The 20,958-nt window shown below is 33.3% G+C and overlaps 1 protein-coding gene across 1 annotated transcript in view; it reads left to right on the top strand.

Annotated features, from left to right (window-relative positions):
- The window catches only part of LOC111048941 (neo-calmodulin), a 483,793-nt gene that overhangs the window by 173,138 nt on the left and 289,697 nt on the right, over positions 1 to 20,958 (top strand). The gene's annotated exons all lie outside the window — the stretch shown is intronic.

Here is a 20,958-nt window from a genome sequence, read left to right as displayed (position 1 = left end):
TGTCGATGTGAAACTTGACACAATCCTCCCCTTATCCCCTTCTCAATCATCATGAACTTCTCATAGTCTGTAAGAAGTTCAAGTTCAATACCTGTGAATCTCAGCATGGCATCCCAAGATAGACCAGGTAATGTGTAATAATGACATGGATCCAACTTGTGTGTTTTCATGGTAATATCCCTGAAATTCTCAAAAATATCAGCCAACAATAATACATCAGTTTTTGCATAATGGTCACTATATTCACCAAGATTTTTGAACCCAAAGGTATTCCATATATTTATTGCATGTAAATGATCTGCCATCCACTCTTTTTTAGTTGCACTTCACTCAGCTCAGAATTCAATTTATCAAATCCTAACAATAGAATTTATCTATATTACTATCTGCAAAAATAGGATAATTTTTTTTTTAAATGATACATTCATTCTTCATCCATTTGATTTATTATTCTACAATCAACTAGTATATTGAACTTGACTGCACCTTTCAAAGACAATGACATATTCAATCTTGTAGTTATTTTATCTTTCACAGATTGTAGAAAAAGAGGTAAGTCATAATTGACATCTTGTCGAATTTAAGCCGACCTCCAAATGCAGTCTCATATTCAATAACACCTTCCAAGGATGGTTGCATTGCAAGTAATGCATCTAATTTTGGCTCAACTTTTAGCCGTTTTGATGGTATGATTTCTGATTCACAAGTTTTATGATGCTTGAGCAAATTGTGTAAATTGATGAAGTTACATCCACAATGAGAGCATGAAACTTCAAAATTTTCATTGCATTCATTTTTATGATTTTTTCTTATGTCTGATCTTTGAAAAACTTCACCACATTTCACACAAATAATGTTCATAGCACAGTCTAAGTCTTTATCATCTGAGAATTTAGAGCAGATGATCTCATGAAAGTTTTGTGATGGAATTGATTTAAAAGAATTACAACAATATTTACAAATATGATTTGCAGCAGAATCAAATTCCTTTCCACATTTTGAAACATGTCTTTTCAAATTGAATAAATGTGAGAATTCACGACCACAAACTTCACACCTCATGATATGAATATAATTGAATAATGCAATTGTATAATGTCAATATGTTATATGAGAGTAAGAATTTTCACGAACCAATGACTTCTTCAATAGTCTCCATGATGATCTCTTCGATGACCTCTCATATGATCCCTTTGATGATCTCCTCTTCAATGATCTCCTCGATGTCCTTTTTTCAATAATATATTTGATGTCCTATTTGATGACCTCTCCAAAGACCTTTTTTTGATCACCTCTCTGATGGCCTCTCCAATGATCCCTTTGATGATCTCTTTGATGTTCTTCTCAATTATTTATTTGATCTCCTCTTCAATGATCTCCTCGATGTCCTTTTTTCAATAATATATTTGATGTCCTATTTGATGACCTCTCCAAAGACCTTTTTGATCACCTCTCTGATGACCTCTCCAATGATCTCTTCTCTAAGAAGTGTATTGTAGAAAACAGATAAAAATACTGTACTAATTAAGAGCACAAACGCACCGATTTTCACTACACAAGGACTGAATCCCAACTGAGATAATCATCTCTCTCTTGAAGGTAATCCCCCCTCGCTCTGATTGCTCTCACAAGCAAACATGTTTGAACATGCTTGAACTCTACTTGTAGATCTAAACATGACTGTGAAGTGAGGTCAATGACCTGGCTTTCTGATGCTTGTGAGAGCAATTTTTTATCCTATCCAGCTTCTTCTCCATTCCATAGAAATAGCGTATAATAAGGTCTATGAATATTCAAACCCTTATATTCTCTATTGCTAGTTTTATTGATGTTATCAAGCAGGATTGTATTTTAGCTATGAAACAACAACACTCATGGTAAGACAAAAAATTTTCTACAATAGATAAGAAGCTTTTTTGCTTACCGGTAGCTGTAAATAACAATATTGCTAACTGAAGGAGTCTAGCTGTTTAGTCAGTTATGATATTTAAGTCCAAAGTCCAAAGAAATAATTATGAATTCTACCCTCACTAATCGACAATTCTATCTAAATAGAGAAACATGAATTGAAAAGTTTTCATATAAACTATAGAACTTTCCTCCACCAATCCTAAAGTACAGTAAGTTTTCTTTCTACACACTGAAATACTCACTACTATTCGACTTTCAAAATATACTCTTGAACCCTACTGACTTAAACTTTCCCTCCAATTGCTTATATCTCATTTCTATACTAATGTAAGATCCTTCATAGCAATGCAGTATACCATAGCACATACCCATCAGAATGGGACTTTTCAAATCGAATGGGGGGTAAAAATGGGACTGAACCCTTATGTTATTGATTATCTCAAAATCAATAAAAGTAATGATAATATTACCAAGAAAAAAGTCAGTACCTCTAGATGTAAAGTAGAAACCCTATAAAGAAATGATTGAAGATTTTTGGAACCAACAAGTTATCTTTATTTACATCCTTGAAACTCATGAGTCACTTGAAACAGTTGCCATCGATCATAGGAAATGATTGATGACTCGATTCTAGTACTTTTCTCACATAACATTCTGTTTGTGTTATGAGGAGGAGGAGGAGGAGGAGGAGGAGGAGAGGAGGAGGAGGAGGAGGAGAAGGAGGATGATGAGCTGGAGGAGGAGGAAGTGAAAGATGAGTAGGAGTGAGTTGAATATGAGGAGAAGATGAAAAGAGAGCATGATGTAATAAAATTACCATGAGCAGAGAGAGAGAGAGTGAGAGAAAATAGAGAGAGTGGTGATGAGATGTACTCACACAGTAGTCACTTAAGTTGATCAAACTGCGTAGCTTTGAAGAAAGCTATGCATGTAGAGAGAGAAAATGAATGAAGAAAGATATAATCAATTCAAATTAGACAGGATTGAACACTTGAACAGGTTCATGGCATCCAACATAATATTCACACATCTGGAATCATTACTAATAACATCTTCCATTAGGTTCTTTTCCATCTATGGAAGACCATGTGCACACACTCATATACATGCAATGAGTACTTAATACACTAACACATGGGAAGATTCTATCAGGTTTGGATGTTTATAAAAAACTTCCTCCCACTCATCATCATCATACTCATCATTCTCCTCCCAGCAAGCTGACACCTAACTACTTATCCTATCACTACCACTGTCTTATAGATAAGTGTGTTATCAAAAGTCTCTAGACTTTTCAAGGTTGGAACCATGTCATGCTCCTCCTAGTGCACCTAGGTCAGGTTGGAAATTTTCAGCACTCCAATAACTTCCCGAGGGCTCGGATGTTTATGACCAATGCTAGCTTTAGTAAACAGCCTGTTGTTGTCGTATTCCAGTTCCGATTCTAATCAATTACCTATGATCATGTTAAGTTAATCTATTTTAGGCTATGGAGTCTCTTGGAGAAAGGCATGATTAGTTGGAGTCTTGTAGTTGAACTTCGATCACAAATGAATAAATTTGATTATCCAATTGGGATGAATTGATTCATAGCAATAAAAATCTAGTGTGATACACTCACACAACTTTTCTTGCTCATTGAACTTTATGTCCCATTCTTAAATGGGAAATTAGTATTAGGTCCCATTGATTGAAAATTCAATAAATTTTTTTTATTGAATAAATAGGTTTTATTTCAGTGAAATAAGACATTTCACTTTTGGAGAAAGGCATGATTAGTTGGAGTCTTGTAGTTGAACTTTGATCACAAATGTATAAATTTGATTATCGAATTGGGATGAATTGATTCATAGCAATAAAAATCTAGTGTGATACACTCACACAACTTTTCTTGCTCATTGAACTTTCTGTCACATTCTTAAATGATAATAATTCAGGGGAATAACATAATATTATGTATGATTGGTGGTTACATAATTCAAAAAACTAGGATCATACTATTGTATACATTGTTTTCCAGAGTACATTTTCTTTTATATAAATTTGTGAAATTTGATGATTATTTTTGAAGTCATCAAAAAAGCTGTTCTACAGATGAAATCTGGTGTGGCGCACTCACACAACTCTCCTTGCCATTATGAAAATTGATTATTGTTCACGTGCATCTCAAGTCTACTATTCAAAGATCTGAATCAGTTGGTGACAGGACAATAATGCTGAAGACATTGAAAGATTTAATAGAATCAACAGTTTGCAATAATTGAATAATAACATTTTCTCGAATTTTGAGCTTATGTTCATTTTTAGGTGAAAATGTTACTGAACATTAATTATAGAGATTTTTCATCTTCAATCCTTTCCACTTGATTTTTTTTGTTTGAATTGTATCTGAAGACTGATAATTGAGGACCTAAAATCAAACTTTGCATAGATGGGACGAAGCTCCTGAAATTTTTACAGATATGGGACTTGTGACAGTTGATAGAGCTTATCAGTGACTATTTAGGTATAAATTTGATCAAAAACCGTTTTCAAGAAAACCATGAAAAACAGAGTTTTTTTTCTCGTTATCCACCTTTTACTTTTCCGCCATTTTAGAAAGTAAAGATAAGCATATATTTATCCTTGATAAATCAAGAGTCTTCCAATGTATCAGGTATTGTAGGTAATTTACTCTCAAACACTTCCTTGCTAATTAAATCAGACTGTAGTTTATTGTATATATTTGTTGATATTGCAAGTGATTTTGCTGTCTAAATATTTTCTATCTACCAACGATGAATCAGACTGCAATTTAGTGTATTATATTGGTTGATATTTCAAGTAATTTACTGTCCAAGTATACTCTGTTCACTAGTGATGGATCAGATTGCAGTTTAGTGAAAATATTTGTTGAAATTTCCAGTAATTCACAACTTAATTTAAGCTTGGCAATGTAATTGTTTGCTGCTGCTGCTACTTTTTCACAAATATTTTCAGTTTGTTAAACTGTAAAACGTAAATTAATATCACAATCAATAATTAGATAAAATATTTTTTGATAATTCCATTATACTTACGTGAAGGTTGATGCTGCTGCTGCTGTTTCTGGCGATTGCTGAGAATCCATTAACACGCAAAAAAACACACACACACACAAACAATGATTTTTGCAACAAACGTAATCGAGACACAACAAACGAATGCAAGCAAAAACATGACAGACAACGCTTTTATATAGCCACCACTCGTCTTGTTTTCACACAACATATTGATAGCAATAATGCATATGCATATGCAGTGCACAATGAATATTCACTCAGCTGTGAATTTAACTATGGCAGATGTTGATTCCGTTACAGTTCTGTTAATTTTCGCTACGAAAATTGCAAGGTGCAAACATCTTAGCTGTTATTTTTCCTCAACGGTGTTCCTGTTAAAACGGATGCAATGGATCTGATTGTAATTTAGTGAATATATTTGATGTTATTCCAAGTAGTTTACTGTCTAAATATTCCCTACTTGCCACCTATAATTATACATCATTTACTTTGAAGATAGGATCAATCAGATCTTCATAATCAATCAGGTGACAATGGATTATTGATTGCATGCATTACACAGATGTCTGGCCGTGTCTATTTCTATAAGGTAGGGTTTCAATAACTTTTATGATGCAGTATCAGTACTCAATGTATAGTATAAAAGTAATATCATACCAATTGCATATATTATGAATGTAACAAATACTATAATTATTTTCATTTTATTTTCTTGACCTGCTACTGTCTTGACTCTCATCGTGTCTGCTGCTGTCAAACTAAGTTTGCTTGCGTGTGTGCATTCATGTATGACTAAAACACAACTGTTGCGCGTGCATTCATGCGTGACTAAAACATGTTCAAGCATGTCTGTGAGGTCATTAACCTTTGACTATGAATAGACAAGTAAAAAAATGATTGTACATCAGTTGTGTACAGTTGTTGACAGACATGCAAGCAAGGTAAGTTAACAAAATAATACAATGATCAACATATATATATATATATATATATATATATATATTTTTTTTTATTTCAAAAATTTAAGAATAGGAACAATTTAAAAATTTACAAATAGGAACAATTTAAAATTTAAAAATAGGTACAGTTTAAAATTTAAAAAATTACAAATAGGAACATTTACATTTTTTAAAATTTACAAATAGGAACATTTACATTTTAAAAATAATATATATATATATATATATTTTATGATCAAATTTATACCTAAATAGTCACTGATAAGCTCTATCAAATGTCACAAGTCCCATATCTGTAAAAATTTCAGGAGATTCGTCCCATCTATGCAAAGTTTGATTTTAGGTCCTCAATTATCAGTCTTCAGATACAATTCAAACAGAAAAAAATCAAGTAGAAAGGATTGAACATGAAAAATCTCTATAATTAATGTTCAGTAACATTTTCACCTAAAAATGAAAATAAGCTCGAAATTTGAGGAAATGTTATTATTCAATTATTGCAAACTGTTGACAACTGTTGATTCTATTAAATCTTTCAATGTCTTCAGCATTATTGTCCTGCCACCAACTGATTCAGATCTTTGAATAGTAGACTTGAGATGCACGTGAACACTGATCAATTTTCATAATGGCGAGGAGAGTTGTGTGAGTGCGCCACACCAGATTTCATCTGTAGAACAGCTGTTTTGATGACTTCAAAAATAATCATCAAATTTCACAAATTTATATAAAAGAAAATGTACTCTGGAAAACAATGTATACAATAGTAGATCCTAGTTTTTTGAATTATGTAACCACCAATCATACATAATATTATGTTATTCCCCTGAATTATTATCATTTAAGAATGTGACAGAAAGTTCAATGAGCAAGAAAAGTTGTGTGAGTGTATCACACTAGATTTTTATTGCTATGAATCAATTCATCCCAATTCGATAATCAAATTTATACATTTGTGATCAAAGTTCAACTACAAGACTCCAACTAATCATGCCTTTCTCCAAAAGTGAAATGTCTTATTTCACTGAAATAAAACCTATTTATTCAATAAAAAAAATTTATTGAATTTTCAATCAATGGGACCTAATACTAATTTCCCATTTAAGAATGGGACATAAAGTTCAATGAGCAAGAAAAGTTATGTGAGTGTATCACACTAGATTTTTATTGCTATGAATCAATTCATCCCAATTGGATAATCAAATTTATTCATTTGTGATCGAAGTTCAACTACAAGACTCCAACTAATCATGCCTTTCTCCAAGATACTCCATAGCCTAAAATAGATTAACTTAACATGACCATAAGTAATTGATTAGAATCGGAACTGGAATACGACAACAACAGGCTGTTTACTAAAGCTAGCATTGGTCATAAACATCCGAGCCCTCGGGAAGTTATTGGAGTGCTGAATATTTCCAACCTGACCTAGGTGCACTAGGAGGAGCATGACATGGTTCCAACCCGGAAAAGTCTAGAGACTTTTGATAACACACTTATCTATAAGACAGTGGTAGTGATAGGATAAGAAGTTAGGTGTCAGCTTGCTGGGAGGAGAATGATGAGTATGATGATGATGAGTGGAAGGAAGTTTTTTATAAACATCCAAACCTGATAGAATCTTTCCATGTGTTAGTGTATCAAGTACTCATTGCATGTATATGAGTGTGTGCACATGGTCTTCCATAGATGGAAAAGAACTTAATGGAAGATGTTATTAGTAATGATTCCAGATGTGTGAATATTATGTTGGATGCCATGAACCTGTTCAAGTGTTCAATCCTGTCTAATTTGAATTGATTATATCTTTCTTCATTCATTTTCTCTCTCTACATGCATAGCTTTCTTCAAAGCTACGCAGTTTGATCAACTTAATTTGACTACTGAGTGAGTACATCTCATCACCACTCTCTCTATTTTCTCTCACTCTCTCTCTCTGCTCATGGTAATTTTATTACATCATGCTCTCTTTTCATCTTCTCCTCATATTCAACTCACTCCTACTCATCTTTTACTTCCTTCTCCTCCAGCTCATTCTCCTCCTTCTCCTCCTCCTCCTCCTCAAAACACAAACAGAATGTTATGTGAGAAAAGTACTAGAATCGAGTCATCAATCATTTCCTATGATCGATGGCAACTGTTTCAAGTGACTCATGAGTTTCAAGGATGTAAATAAAGATAACTTGTTGGTTCCAAAAATCTTCAATCATTTCTTTATAGGGTTTCTACTTTACATCTAGAGGTACTGACTTTTTTCTTGGTAATATTATCATTACTTTTATTGATTTTGAGATAATCAATAACATAAGGGTTCAGTCCCATTTTTACCCCCCATTTGATTTGAAAAGTCCCATTCTGATGGGTATGTGCTATGGTATACTGCATTGCTATGAAGGATCTTACATTAGTATAGAAATGAAATATAAGCAATTGGAGGGAAAGTTTAAGTCAGTAGGGTTCAGGAGTATATTTTGAAAGTCGAATAGTAGTGAGTATTTCAGTGTGTAGAAAGAAAACTTACTGTACTTTAGGATTCGTGGAGGAAAGTTCTATAGTTTATATGAAAACTCTTCAATTCATGTTTCTCTATTTAGATAGAATTGTCGATTAGTGAGGGTAGAATTCATAATTATTTCTTTGGACTTTGGACTTAAATATCATAACTGACTAAACAGCTAGACTCCTTCAGTTAGCAATATTGTTATTTACAGCTACCGGTAAGCAAAAAAGCTTCTTATCTATTGTAGAAAATTTTCTGTCTTACCATGAGTGTTGTTGTTTCATAGCTAAAATACAATCCTGCTTGATAACATCAATAAAACTAGCAATAGAGGATATAAGGGTTTGAATATTCATAGACCTTATTATACGCTATTTCTATGGAATGGAGAAGAAGCTGGATAAGATAAAAAATTGCTGTCACAAGCATCACAAAGCCAGGTCATTGACCTCACTTCACAGTCATGTTTAGATCTACAAGTAGAGTTCAAACATGTTCAAACATGTTTGCTTGTGAGAGCAATCAGAGCGAGGGGGGATTACCTTTAAGAGAGAGATGATTATCTCAGTTGGGATTCAGTCCTTGTGTAGTGAACATCAGTGCGTTTGTGCTCATAATTAGTACAGTATTTTTATCTGTTTTCTACAATACACTTCTTAGAGAAGAGATCATTGGAGAGGTCATCAGAGAGGTGATCAAAAAGGTCTTTGGAGAGGTCATCAAATAGGACATCAAATATATTATTGAAAAAAGGACATCGAGGAGATCATTGAAGAGGAGATCAAAGAAATAATTGAGAAGAACATCATAGAGATCATCAAAGGGATTATTGGAGAGGCCATCAGAGAGGTGATCAAAAAAAGGTATTTGGAGAGGTCATCAAATAGGACATCAAATATATTATTGAAAAAAGGACATCGAGGAGATCATTGAAGAGGAGATCATCAAAGGGATCATATGAGAGGTCATCGAAGAGATCATCAAGGAGACTATTGAAGAAGTCATTGGTTCGTGAAAATTCTTACTCTCATATAACATATTGACATTATACAATTGCATTATTCAATTATATTCATATCATGAGGTGTGAAGTTTGTGGTCGTGAATTCTCACGTTTATTCAATTTGAAAAGACATGTTTCAAAATGTGGAAAGGAATTTGATTCTGCTGCAAATCATATTTGTAAATATTGTTGTAATTCATTTAAATCAATTCCATCACAAAACTTTCATGAGATCATCTGCTCTAAATTCTTAGATGATAAAGACTTAGACTGTGCTATGAACATTATTTGTGTGAAATGTGGTAAAGTTTTTCAAAGATCAGACATAAGAAAAAAGCATAAAAATGAATGCAATGAAAATTTTGAAGTTTCATGCTCTCATTGTGGATGTAACTTCATCAATTTACACAATTTGCTCAAGCATCATAAAACTTGTGAATCAGAAATCATACCATCAAAATGGCTAAAAGTTGAGCCAAAATTAGATGCATTACTTGCAATGCAACCATCCTTGGAAGGTGTTATTGAATATGAGACTGCATTTGGAGGTCGGCTTAAATCATGCTTCATTCAACAAGATGTCAATTATGACTTACCTCTTTTTCTACAATCTGTGAAAGATAAGATAACTACAAGATTGAATATGTCATTGTCTTTGGAAGGTGCAGTTAAGTTCAATATACTAGTTGATTGTAGAATAATAAATCAAATGGATGAAGAATGAATGTATCATTTAAAAAAAAATTATCCTATTTTTGCAGATAGTAATATAGATAAATTCTAATGTTAGGATTTGATAAATTGAATTCTGAGCTGAGTGAAGTGCAACTAAAAAAGAGTGGATGGCATCTCCTTGCTGTTGATGGGCTTAGATTATGCATCAAAAAGTATATACCTCATGGTGGTAGTACTTATGTACCACTTCCCAAAGTGATTAACAACAGGAAAGCATGTATCAATGTCCAACATTTTGATAAAAGATGCTTCGAGTATGCAATTTTATCTAAACTGATAGATAAAAAACCTCATCGAGTATCAAGTTACAGTAATCTCAATCATTCATATGACTTCACTTGTGTATCTTTCCCCACACCATTGAATGAGGTTAAAAAATTTGAGAAAGTGAATCAAATGACAATCAAAATATTCGGCTTAGATGAGAAGAACGAGGTCTATCCTCTGAAAGTTGTTGATGAAGAACTTGAAGATCATAGAGATATTCTATTGATTTCCAATAGTGATGGTATCAGTCACTATGTATATATAAAAAACTTTGAACAATTGGTTCGTTATCAAATTACAAAACATAAACAAAGCATATCAATATGCAAGTGGTGCTTCAGCCATTTTGATGATCAGTATGGAGTGTCGAAAGAAGAAAAGCTGGGGGAGCATTTGAAAATGTGTGTTGTTAATAATCCTATAAGAGTTGTGCTACCAGATGACAAACCATTCGTGAAGTTAGAGCATGTTGAGAGAGGTCTGCGAGTACCTTTTTTTGTTTACTGTGATTTTGAAAGTATTTTAAAGCCCGTACAAGGCTGTACACTAGATATTGCTACATCGTTCACAGTACAAGTACATAAATATGAGGCTATGAGCATTTGTGTCTATTTGAAACAAACAATACAGTATGATAATTTACCTTCAGAGCCATTCATATACAGGAGTAGGGATGCTGCTAAGGTGTTACTCAAATATTTGAATAAATTGGCTGAAGAAATAACAGAAATATATAAAACTAACAATCCAATGAATGAAATGAGTCCTGAAGAACTTGCTGCACAAAATTCGGCAGATACTTGTTATATGTGTGATAAACATTTCAGTGCAGATGATGTGGAAGTCAGAGATCACTGTCATATGACAGGAAATTACCGAGGGGCAGCGCATAGTAGCTGCAATTTGAAGTATCAAGTCCCACACTTCCTCCCTGTATTATTTCACAACCTCAGTGGATATGATAGTCACTTTATTGTGAGGGAGTTGGGTTATGATGAGGAGCAGATCGATATAATTCCCAACTCAGAAGAAGAATATATATATCATTTTCAAAAACAATCAATAAATTCTTGAAATTACAGTTTCTAGATTCATTTCGTTTCATGCCAAGTAGCTTGGATAGTCTGGCTAGGAATCTCACCAAACTTGAAGAAATCCCAAAGTTTATCCAACCTCAACATATTCCTCTACTAACAAGGAAAGGTGTATTTCCATATGAGTATATGACAAGTTGGGATAAATTGAATGAAACATCTCTCCCACCAAAAGCTGCATTTTATTCAAATCTTACAAAGACAGCAATAAGTGATGAAGATCATTTACATGCAATAAATATATGGTATACCTTTGGGTTCAAAAATATTGGTGAATATAGTGACCATTATGCAAAAACTGATGTATTATTATTGGCTGATATTTTTGAGAATTTCAGGGATATTACCATGAAAACACACAAGTTGGATCCATGTTATTATTACACATTACCTGGTCTATCTTGGGATGCCATGCTAAGATTCACAGGTATTGAACTTGAACTCCTTACAGACTATGAGAAGTTCATGATGATTGAGAAGGGGATAAGGGGAGGATTGTGTCAAGTTTCACATCGACATATCAAGGCCAACAATAAATATATGAAAACATTTGACTCTACAGCTGGAAGTGTTTTCATTGCTTTTGTAGATTGTAATAACCTATATGGCCTTGTCATGTCAAAACCCCTTCCATTTGGGGATTTTCAGTGGATTAATTATTTGTGTATGAATGATCTACTTGAAGCAGAAGAAGGAGATGAATATGGCTATATCCTTGAGGTTGATGTAACATATCCAAGTTCACTACATGTAGATCATTGTGATCTTCCATTTCTCCCTGAGTGCATATCTATTGGAATTGGTCAAAAAAGTTATGTGCTCATGTGAATAGCAGGAAACAGTATATAGTTCACTATATTGCTTTGAAACAGGCAGTTGAGCATGGCCTTATTGTTGAGAAAATTCACTGTGCATTGAGATTCAAACAGTCATGCTGGCTGCAGCCATACATTGAGCATAACACAGAACTTCATACTTGCTCTAAAAATGCTTTTGAGAAGAATATGTACAAATTATATATTAATTCAGTCTATGGTAAGACAATGGAGAATGTTCGTGAGAGATTTAATATGCAATTAGTGTGCAGTGAAAGAAAGATGGAAAAAATGATTAGAGTTCATTGATAGAACATTTTTTAGTGAGAATTTGGTAGCTATTCATCTAAAGAAGAAAAAAATAATGTTAGACAAACCAATATACATAGGTCAAGCAGTATTGGATATTTCAAAAACAGTGATGTATAACTTCCATTACAGTGTAATGATACCAAAATATGGCAATGAGAACATTAAACTAGCATATACTGATACAGATAGTTTACTATATAAAATAGTTACTAATGATTTATATGATGATATATATGGTATATATAACATGATTGAGCACTTTGACAAATCTGATTATCCCATCGACCATCCTCGCTATTCACCAGTGGATAAAAAAGTGTTGGAAAAGTTCAAGGATGAGGCAAATAGTAAGATAATCTTGGAATTTGTGGGTCTTCATGCAAATATGTATTCCATAAGAATGTATGACCATGAAATAAAAAAAGCAAAAGGTGTTCAGTCAGCTGCATTAAATAAATGTATTACATTTGATGATTTTTTGAATTGTCTCAGCTTGAATAATGACAATAGACTGATAAACACCTGCATCAGATCTAAAGAGCATTATGTCTATACAGTGGATATAAATAAAAAAGCTCTTACTCCCAAAGATGATAAGAGAATATTATTGGAGGATGCAATATCCACATTACCAATCAGATACAAGAATTAAAGTTAAAAAAATATTCTAAGAATCTCAATAAAACTTAAAGTACCCTCATTAAGAATATCAGATACCAGAATTTAGTATGGGGGGAATAAAAAATTTTCAACCAGGAATTTTAAATGGGGATTTTTTTTTAATGGTGTGTGGCAGTTGAGAGCAGCTGCACCTGTTCTTAGCCCACCTGTCATCACCTGTTTGAAGAGAAAATCATGGTGGGGGGGCTTCCTGCTCTCCTATTGGTTTGTGGAGGAGTCATGGTGGGGGAGGTTAGGTTAGGTTAGGTTAAATTAGGCTGCTCATCGTCGGTGGTTCCAGGTTAGGTTAGGTTAGGTTAGGTTAGGTTAGGTTAGGTTAAATTAGGCTGCTCATCGCCAGTGGTCCCAGAATCCCCTTATTATAATCAACTACTTTCTTGCTTGTTCTGAAAGTGTAAAAATTGTGTATCATGAAATTATGGTTGACTATTTGAGGCAGGGTCATATGTCTTTAGTGAATGATCAGTCAGATAAACAGGGATATTATATTTCTCATCACTGTATTGTTAAAGCTCGCAGTACAAGTACACCAGTGCATATTGTCTTCAATGCAAGTGCTAGAACGGTAACCGGCCTATCTCTGAATGATGTCTTGCATTTGGGACCGAAATTGCAGACGGATATTTTCTCTTTGTTGTTGTATTTTCGTCTTTTCGCGATAGCCTTAACAGCGCACATCAAACAGATGTATTGTCAGATTATTGTTGACAAGTCTTTTTGCCATTTTCAGCGAATTCTATGGAGATTTTCTCCTGATGATCCAGTCGAGATATACGAGTTGAATTGTGTAGTGTTTGGTATCACTTCCTTGCCTTATTTAGCTCTGAGAACATTACATCAATTGGTACAAGAAGAGGGTGAAACTTTTCTGATCGCAGAGAAAAGAATCCTGTGCTCGATGTTCATGGATGATTTAGTCTTGTCAGTTCCATCATTACATGAAGCAGACACACTCTATCATCAGTCTAAAGAATTGTTTAGAAAGGGAGGTTTTGAATTGACAAAGTGGGCATCAAATTCTCCGGAAATGTTGTCAAAAATGTTGGATAGCAGAAAATCCTCTCTTGGAAAAGAATTTGAGGCTAGTACATTGACTATTTTGGGACTTGAATGGCAGCTTAGTACTGACGTATTTAACTTTCTCGTGAATGCAGAACAGAAAGACACAACAAAGCTTAACATACTCTCAACTGTTGCGAGAATATTTGATCCACTTGGTCTTCTTGCTCCTTTGACTTTGTTTCTGAAATGTCTAATAGGGAAATTGTGGAAATTAAGTCTAGATTGGGATGAAATTGCACCTATTGAGATTCGAACATTGTGGGAAAATTGTCAAAGAGAGTTTAATTGCCTTTCAAAGTTGTCTACTCCCAGATATGTTGGAGTATCATCTGATTCACCAATACAATTGATTGGTTTTTGTGATGCTCCAGAATTGGGCTATGGTGCTGTAATTTATTTGAAGACTCAAAGTAGTGATCATTTGACTCAGATTTCATAATTGTGTGCTAAGTCTAAAGTAGCTCCTTCAAAGACTGGAATTATGGAATTATGTGTGGCAGTCCTTCTGAGTGAGCTATTGAACACTACTGTGTTGTTAATTAGCAAACGTTGTCAAGTGGATCGAGTGTTAGCGTTTCCAGACTCCACTGTTACACTTCATTGGATTAAAGCATCACCATCTTGATGGCAATCTTTTGTCGCAAATAGAGTTTCCCGAATTGATCGTTGGATGCACATAGCAGGTGTGGAGAATCCAGCAGATTGTTTGTCGAGAGGCTTGACTCCGCACAACCTTGTAGAACACAATTTATGGTGGACGGGGCCTGAGTCGTTGTCTATGGATGAGATTCATTGGCCGGTTAATACAGAATTTGTTGAGCTGGAATCTGCCAGAGGCGAAAAAGAACACTGTATTGACTGTATTCGAGTCACGGAGTCAAAAAATTTGTCTGATAATGTAATCTATCATCTGATTGAGCGCTGTTCCAACTATAACTATTTGTTGCATGTTGTTGTCATTGTTTTGAAGGCTGTATGAATATTACCGAAACCAGGAACTTCGGACTTGGAGATAGCCGAGTTGTATATGTGCAGAGTGATTCAAAAAATTCATTTTTTATCAGAACTGAATTTATTGAAAAGTGGAAAAGATTGTCCTACTCGTTTTCAGAGGTTGTCCCCCTTTTTAGATAAGGAGCTTATTCGAGTTGGTGCTCGCTTGCAGAATGCAAGCATTGAGTTTGATAGTTGTCATCAAATTGTGATACCTAAGACTGATCACTTTGTCACATTGTTGATTGATCACTATCATAAAACAAACTGTATGCATTGCCAAATCAATGAGCATTACACGCTCCCATAGCCTTGTATTCGTAAAGTGTTTTTTCTTCTGTGTGCATAGTTCACACATTTTGTTTATTGGTCTTTTGTTTCATTTGTTGTTGGTTTTTTCTAGTATGTTTTTCTTGTGGGTTTGTGGATTTTTTGTGTTTTCAGCTTTGGCTGAAAATTAATTTTTCAGGGTCGGGGAATGTACTTTTCAAGTTCATTCGGTTTGCATAGCTGTCTCTCTTCGTTGACAGGACAGTTCAACTCGTTTGTTAATTTGTATTTATATCGGAAATTATTAATAGTAATTCTGTGTCTCCGATCGTAGGGAGTAATAATTGATTTTAAAGTACATGTGAGAATTTGAGTATTTTTTATATCGAAAGTAGTAGTGAATTAATACCCAGTAAAATTGAGAAGCAGAATTCCATACATGATTCAACAACTCTCTGCAGTGCCTGGCTAGCGTACATCATAAATCATCAGAGGTCAAGTGATTTATTCACATTTCTCTATTCCTTAATTCTTTCTTTACCTTTCTACCACCCAAACCTATAGATAAAAATCACTCTGTCTTACAGCATAGATAATCAGCCGCGGTAAGTTTTAATAATAGAGTTTTTTCATTGCATCATGAATGGATTCATTAGTATTTTTCTGCCAGAATATATTGAAAAATGAATCGATTAAAATTACAGTCCACTTAATCAAAAATTTGTATAACTAATCTTGATGATATAGTGATTTATTCAAAGGACTTTTAATCTCATTAAGTACACATTGAAGTTGTGTTATCAAAATTTAGAGAAGCCGGATTTAGTGTGAAACCAGAAAAGACTAATTTTGCAAAGAAACAAATTCCATTTTCAGGAAATCTAGTTGATCGAAATGGTATAACTATCGACCCTAACAGAACAAACTCCATCCTTGAATTTCCAAAGCCCAAAAATGCCAAAGCTATAACCAGATTCATTGGTATGACTGGGTATTATCATAAATATATCCAAAACTATGCTGAAATTGCCGCTCCATTGGATGATTCGAGGAAGTAAAATGTCAAATTTGTATGGGAAGAGATACATGACAAGGCATTCCAACAATTGAAGTATGCAATCATGAACCCACCAGTATTGAAAACTGCCGAGTTTTCAAAACAATTTGTATTGCAAGTGGACGGAAGCTGCAAAGCTGTAGCAGGTATACTTTCACAGGAAATTGATGGAGTATTAAGCCCATTGCTTACACATCTAAAAAACTAACTCAGCAAGAGTGTAACTCAACTTATGAAATGAATGTTATGCTGCGATTTTCGGAATGGAAATATTCAAACTTTACCTTCAACATGCAAAATTCCTATTATTAACCGATAACAGTGCACTATCATGGATTCTACGACAGGACAAACAAATTGGTCGTTTAGGAAGATGGATACTTAGACTTCAGCACTCCAATTTGTAGTATAACATATCCCTGGTCGTTTAAATGTGACCGCTGATTGCTTATCCAGGATCTATCAAGATGGGAGTGATATTGAAGAAGAAGATAATGAAAATAAGGAAATTGAAAGTAAAAGTGTATTGAATCTCATTAATACATTGAAAATCACAGATTTTCCACTAGTGTTTACCGACATCAGAACACATCAAGGAAATGATCCTTTTATTTCTGACATAATGAAGAAAATTGCTAATAACCAAGATCAGTTTCCTTACAGTATTTCCAACGGAGTATTAGTAATTAAGATTTGAAACCAAGAAAAACTAAGAATTGTAGTACCCAAACTTCTAGTGCCACTGATATTCCGATACTATCATGAAAGCATTCTCGGTGCACATCTTGGAATTTCAAAAACTATAAACAGAATATTTGAACATTTTTATTGGACAAATATGAGGGAAGATATCCAATATTTAGTCAAATCATGTGTCATATGTGGTCAGAGTAAGGCGGCACAACAAACAAACTATGGATTTCTTTCTTCCAAAATTGAGGAAGAACCATTAGCGATGTTTCACATCGACACTATTGTTCCACTGATATGTACGACTCAATGGAATATGTATATTTTCAGTTGTATTGATGTTTTTTTCGAAATTTTGTTGGTTGATTCCACTACAAAAAGTCAATTCTGAAGCGGTGATGAAAGCATTGAAGTCAATTTTTATAAATTTTTCAACACCCATGTGTATCATTTCCGATAATGCTTCAATATTCACATCACAAAATTATAAAGTTTTCAACACCCAAGTGTATCATTTCCGATAATGCTTCAATATTCACATCACCAAATTTAAAAACTTTTGTTTCCAACTTGGGATAAGACATAGTACTACAAGTCCATTTCACCCTAACCCGAATTTAGCTGAGCATTAACATAGAAATCTATGCAGTGCACTGATAGCTTTTCATGCTACTGGTCAAAATAAATGGGAGGAAAGTTTGAAGTCATTTCTCCAGCTCGCATTTAATTTAGCTAGAACATGACAGTACAATTTGCACTTCACTTTCATTGATGTATAGATTCAAGCCAAATCATCCACTGCTGGATGTGTGGCAGATCAACGAAATCCTTCCAGATAATTTCAATGACGAAACTATGGAAGTTTGGAAAGATGCGGAAGAACATTTGCTAAAAGCTCATCTTAGGAGGAAAGAAAATTATGATAAGACTAGAAAGAAAGTACCATTCCAAACAGGAGACTTGGTTCGGCTCAGAACGCACATTTTAAGTGATGCTGTAAAGAAAATTTCTCACAATTCAAGTTACCGCTGGGCCGGTCCTTATGTGATTAATCGTTGGCTGACGGAAGTGACAGTAGAATTACTTTATCCGGAAAACGATAGAATTTTTCAGAAGACACATGTATCCCAAATTAAGAAATACTATCCTCGAGAAGAAGAAGAAGATAAGAACGAATGACTGAAGAGAAGAGAATAGAAATGTAAAATGATGAATAGTAGAAAGATAGTAATATTCATTATCCTTTATGAAAGTTATGCAAGCTGAAGGCTTATGATGATTGTGTTTCAAAATGGAAAATCACACAAGCAACATTTAATAATTTCCTTGCAATGCAGCAGATAATATGTTACTATTTCTCATTGACCGTGACAATGGAAAGTTCTATCGAAACAATAATCACCGCAGTTGAGAAATAATAAGTTGATTTAATATGGTGGAGTGAACTATCTATTGAAGTCGAATTTATCTTCCTACCGATTAGTTTGGTCTAACATAAAATGATTAATTTATGTTGTATATATTATTATCAATATTCCGACTTATACAATCGGCAATATATGACTCAACAGTCAACTGATACAGTTCATGCTTTTTGTACTATGAGCATTTTGTTCTGTCCTCTGAAATCATGTTATAAGGAATATTTGAACTTATTGGATAAGATATATAAATAAAAAACAAACTTATGGTATTGATTTTCCAGTGGAGGTACTCATGTGAACGATTGATATTTTTAATGATTCTTTCTTACTGATAGTAGTATGGCATCATTGAAGAAGTTTGTAATAATATTGTAGCCATCATGATTAGATGTTAAATAATTCAAAAAAAAATTTTTTTTACCCCTTGTATATTGTAGTTAAATATTTAGTTGAGAACAGACGATAATTATCAAGGATCATAATACGTATTATTTTTTTATTATCAGTTTCATGATTTCTCTCCTACAAGGGGAACACGATACATGAAACATAAATGAGATTTATTAGTTCAAATTTAAGATGAAGTACGGTAATAAGTTTGAGTCTTGTTAATAGATAGTAATATTTTAGATATTAGAAAACGAGATGTTGGATGTAAGATTCCTAAATTCAAGACATGTTACATATTAAGTAAAGAGGAGGAGTGTGTAACGAATTTTGATGATTAATCAAATTCATTTTCCTTTTTCTTTAACTTAAGAAATAAGTTTTGACGTTTAGAAAGAAGGAAGAAGAAGAAGATGAAGACTGAAGAGAGCATTTATTCATTTTTGCTCATTCATGTGCTGATATGACTCAGCTAATTCTGGGTGACAGTGCTTGTATTAGTGGAGGGGAGAAGTTATTCTCTCCTTGTTTCAGTTGCAGTGGAACCGCCCTGGGGCTAGCATCAACTCCTTGATATGTAAATTCTGTCCTACTTATTTTTTCCTTTGCAAGTATTGTCAGTTTATTTATTATGTGAAACTGTAATTTCTATAGTGTGAATATGTTATGTAGCTTTGTCAAACCCGCTATTGGGGGTGAACGATTGGTTTTTATATTTTTTTACATTATTGATATTATTATATTATCATTAATACTGTTGTTTGAGCTAATTAATAGTTTCCAAGCGAATTCAACATAGGAGTAAATGATGAAGTGTTATCATTGAACTTGATTCAGCAAATATTTTGTTATATATACTATTCTAGTGATTATTAATATTTTTTTCAACATTATAATTTTATTTTAGGCTATGTAAAAATATACATAGTGTATGACTCATTTCCCATAATGTTCCGGAGTTACCTTGGATGAAGGTAAATTCATCTTGTAAATGATTTATTTTAAAATTTATCAAACATATTTTTTTTGGTTGAACAAAAAATATGTTTGATAAATTTTAAAATAAATCATTTAGAAGATGAATTTACCTTTTTTTTGGTTGAACAAAAAAAAATATTAAACATATCTTATCAAAATATGTATATTATTTTTTTTTACATTTTTATCAAACATATTTTTTTATCGTAATTGAGATTTTTTTTTATCACACAATTATAATATCAAATTGTTCTTCTTGGAACAATAATGAATATTTAAGATTTGGAAATATTATTCTTGGCAATTTTTTTTTTTTACATCAGTCCATGTTTAAGGCTACACATAATCACTTTTACACATAATCATCACTTGAAGATAAAGGACGCAAGGTGCATCATATGAGGAAAAGATTAAGTGAATATGGAACATAGGAGACGATTGCCAAGCTGTGTTTTTTTAAGAAATTGTCAAACATCATCACTAAAATAATAATCTTCACTAATCATCATTGATAATCTTCACAACTTAACTCGGTACCGAGGTGATGTGATCGATCAAATAATATTTTCCTGACATTGAAATTCATGAAAGACTCTATCAAATGAATATGGGCCCATCGTCAATTTAGGATAATTTCATGCTCATGTATATAATGTTTTGTGAAACGGTAATTTTCCTTGAATAATGAATTATTTCAGAACATTTGTTGTATTTGTTTGAATATTTCCTGGTTTCATTCCAACATTTTGTAAATTATAATTTTTTTTTTTGAAATCGTT

The sequence above is a fragment of the Nilaparvata lugens genome, chromosome X, assembly GCF_014356525.2.
Source record: "Nilaparvata lugens isolate BPH chromosome X, ASM1435652v1, whole genome shotgun sequence".
NCBI classification, from domain to species: Eukaryota; Metazoa; Arthropoda; class Insecta; order Hemiptera; family Delphacidae; genus Nilaparvata; species Nilaparvata lugens.
This window is presented reverse-complemented; position numbering and strand designations above follow the sequence as displayed.